This window comes from Monodon monoceros, unplaced genomic scaffold (assembly GCF_005190385.1).
Source record: "Monodon monoceros isolate NGI ecotype Baffin Bay Population unplaced genomic scaffold, NGI_Narwhal_1 Contig2848_ctg1, whole genome shotgun sequence".
Classification (NCBI taxonomy): Eukaryota; Metazoa; Chordata; class Mammalia; order Artiodactyla; family Monodontidae; genus Monodon; species Monodon monoceros.
Window position 1 is genome coordinate 954 of NW_021698766.1, and position 3,978 is coordinate 4,931.

Genomic DNA, 3,978 nt, shown 5'->3' on the forward strand with positions numbered 1-3,978 from the left:
TAACCACTGCGCCACCAAGGAAGTTCCAAGAACTTACTTTTTTTTTTTTTTGCGGTACGTGGGCCTCTCACTGCTGTGGCCTCTCCCGTTGCGGAGCACAGGCTCTGGACGTGCAGGCTCAGCAGCCATGGCTCACGGGCCCAGCCGTTCCGCGGCATGTGCGATCCTCCCGGACCGGGGCATGAACCCGAGTCCCCTGCATCGGCAGGCGGACCCCCAACCACTGCGCCACCAGGGAAGCCCCGAACTTTCTTTTTTTAATTGAAGTATAGTTGATTTACAATGTTAATTTCAGGTGTACAGCAAAGTGATTCAGTTATACCTATATATATATTCTTTTTCAGATTCTTTTCCATTATAGGTTATTACAAAATATTAAATATAGTTCCCTGTGCTATACAGTAGGTCCTTGTTGTTTATCTACTTTATATATAGTAGTGTGTATCTGTTAATCCGAACTCCTAATTTATCCCTCCCCCACCCTCTTTCCCCTTTGGTAACTGTAAATTGGTTTTCTATGTCTGTGAGTGTATTTCTGTTTTGTAAATAAGTCCACTTGTACCACTTTTTTAGATTCCACATATAAGCAATATCATATGGTATTTGTCTTTCTCTGACTTACTTCACTCAGTATGACAATCTCTAGGTCCATCCATGTTGCTGCAAATGGCATTATTTCATTCTTTTTTATGGCTGAGTAATATTCCATTGTATATATGTACCACACCTTCTTTATCCATTCCTCTGTCAGTGGACATTTAGGTTGCTTCCATGTCTTGGCTATTGTGAATAGTGCTGTTAGCTTTGTGCAGTGGCAGTATCATAGCCAATGAGGTTTATCTGAGGCATGATACTGCTAATTGTAAATAGTGCTGCTATGAACATTGGGGTGCATGTATCTTTTTGAGTTAGAGTTTTCTCTGGATACATACCCAGGAGTGGGATTGCTGGATCACATGATAACTCTAATTTCAGTTTTTTAAGGAACCTCCATACTGGTCTCCATAGTGGCTGTATCAACTTACATTCCCACCAACAGTGTAGGAGGGTCCCCTTTTCTCCACACCCTCTCCAGCATTGCTGTTTGTAGCTTTTTTGATGACAGCCATTCTGACCGGTGTGTGGTGATACCTCATTGTAGTTTTGATTAACAGCAAGAAGGCTGAAGGAGCCAGCCTGGATCACGCTTTCCAGGCAGATGGTTGCATCTAAACACATCGTAAGAGCACCCGTTTGCCTCCCTGTGTTAACAGAATCCTACATTCCTGAGACCATCATTCCCCTCATAACCCTTTAAAGCAAGGGCTGGCAAACATTTTCCGTAAAGAGACAGAAAGTAAATATTTTCGGCTCGGCAGGTCAGTTGGTCTCCGTGGCAACTACCGGACTCTGCTGTTGTAGCACAGAAGGAGCCATATAGAGCATGGCAGTGCACCTCTCTTGTATCCTGTGGCCATGAAAAGGAAATCCAGGGCTTTCTCAGTGGCGCAGTGGTTGAGAATCCACCTGCCATTGCAGGGGACACGGGTTTGACCCCAGTCCAGGAAGATCCCACATGCTGCAGAGCAGCTAAGCCCATGTGCCACAACTACTGAGCCTGTGCTCTAGAGCCCGCGCGCCACAACTACTGCAGCCTGCACGCCTGGAGCCCGTGCTCTGTAACAAGAGAAGCCACCGCAATGAGAAGCCAGCGCACCACAACAAAGAGTAGCCCCCACCCTCCGCAACTAGAGAAAGCCCACGCACAGCAATGAAGAACCAACACAGCCAAAACCAAACAAACAAACAAATAAATAAATAAATAAATAGGAAATCCAGGGACTTCCCTGGTGGTCCAGCGGTGGAGAGTCCACCTTACAGTGCAGGGGCCACAGGTTCGATCCCTGGTCAGGAAACTAAGATCCCAAATGCCGCGGGGCAACTAAGCCCACGCACCACAACTACTGAACTCGTGCGCCTCAACTAGAGAGCCCACGTGCCATAAACTACAGAGCCCACGCGCCCTGGAGCCCGTGTGCCACAACTACAGACCACAACTACAGAGCCCACATGCCCTGGAGTCCGTGCGCCACAACTACAGACCACAACTACAGAGCCCACGCGCCCTGGAGCCTGTGTGCCACAACTACAGACCACAACTACAGAGCCCACGCGCGCTGGAGCCCGTACGCCACAACTACAGAGCCCACGCGCCCTGGAGCCCGTGCGCCACAACTACAGACCACAACTACAGAGCCCATGCGCCCTGGAGCCTGTGCGCCACAACTAGAGAGAGAAAACCCGTCCACCACAACTAGAGAGAAGCCCACGTGCCACAACAAAAAGATCCCTCATGCCTCAACGAAGATCCCGTGTGCTGCAGCTGAGACCCGTTGCAGCCAAAAATAAATTAATTAAATAAATAAATAAATAATAAAATAAATCTTAAAAGAAAAAAAGGAAATCTAAACTCCTCTTCATGGTCTACTCAGTGGTTCCCAATGTGGTCCCATCGCCCACGTGGCCGGACTCATCTCTAGTTCTCCCCTTCCGTGAATCTGCCACCAAACCTTAGAGCTCCTTGAACTGCCTAAATGAGCCACTCCTGATGAGAATCCTTTCCCCTTCCTCTGCCTGGCAAATTCTTAGTCATCCTTCAAGACCCCACTGAAATCGCACCCTCTCTAAAAACTCCCTCCCTAACCATCCCTCCTAAATGATCCCACAGCACTTGATACATAACTTTACTGCAGCCCATAAAAATATATATTGACTGCCTACTAGAGGCCAGGCACTGTAATATGTGCTTTCATACACATACAGCCCCATTTAATCTTCTGGTATAATTAACTCCATCCTTACAGATGAGAAGATGGGGTCCAGAAATGGCACCCCAAAAGTCAGCCAGCCTAAAGATGTCAAAGTCAGGATGTACCCAATCTGTCTGTTTCCAGAGCCCCCCTCCTTGCCCTCCACACTACACCTCTGTATGACATAGCCTTCCACCCAAAGCACCTGGTATTAGAATTACCTGTCCACATCTCTGCCTCTCCCACTAGCCCTTCTCTTCTCTAGAACCTAGCTCAGCACACGACACATGAACCCAAGCTCTAGCTCAGTGACTGTCCGATAAAAGCATGGCCCAGCCCTCCGAAGGGATTCCCCTCAAAGTGTCCTTATGTACAGCATGTACCTTTCTGTGTCTGTCGGTGTCCCGTGACTTCTCCCTCAGACAGTCGATGGTGTGGAAGTCCTCATACGTCCCCACACCAGGGAATGGCTCGTCAAGGAAATCCATCAGGTTTCCAGAGCCACTCATCGCTCCTGCATTGACCATGCTACTTACACCTGGGAGAGAAAACCTGTCGTTAAAAACGTAAGCAGAACATCTGCACAGACCTGGCAGAACAATCCACGTGTGCTATTTTTTTGCACAGGAAGGACATTTCAGCATAGGCACCTCTGCTGTGATGAAAGATACATATAGTCTGTCTTAGTGAGCACAGGCTGCTATAACAAAAATACCACAGACTGGGTGGCTTATCAACAACACACATTTATTTCTCACAGTTCCGGAGGCTGTGAAGTCCAAGATCAAGGCACTTATTTAGAGATTCAGTGTCTGGTGAGAGCCCACTTCCTGTTCACAGATGGCCATCTACTCACTGTGTCCTCATCTGGTGGAGCTCTCTGGGGTCTCTTTTATAAGGGCCCTAATCCCATCCATGAGGACTCAGCTTTCATGACCTCATCACCTCCCAAAGGCCCCTCCTCCCAATGACATCACACTGGGGATTAGGTTTCAACATATGAATTTTGGGGAGACACAAACGTTAATTTCTTTTTTTAAACTCTTTATGTTATATTGGAGTATAGTTGATTAACAATGTTGTGTTGGTTTCAGGTGTACAGCAAAATGATTCAGTTATACATATACATGTATCTTTTTCCAATTCTTTTCCCATTTAGGTTGTTACAGGATATTGAGCAGAGTTCCCT

At 47.2% G+C, this 3,978-nt stretch overlaps 1 pseudogene; it reads left to right on the plus strand.

Moving 5' to 3' along the window:
- Positions 1 to 800: 800 nt before the first annotated feature.
- On the plus strand, positions 801 to 922 carry LOC114898655 (annotated as a pseudogene).
- Positions 923 to 3,978: the final 3,056 nt, after the last annotated feature.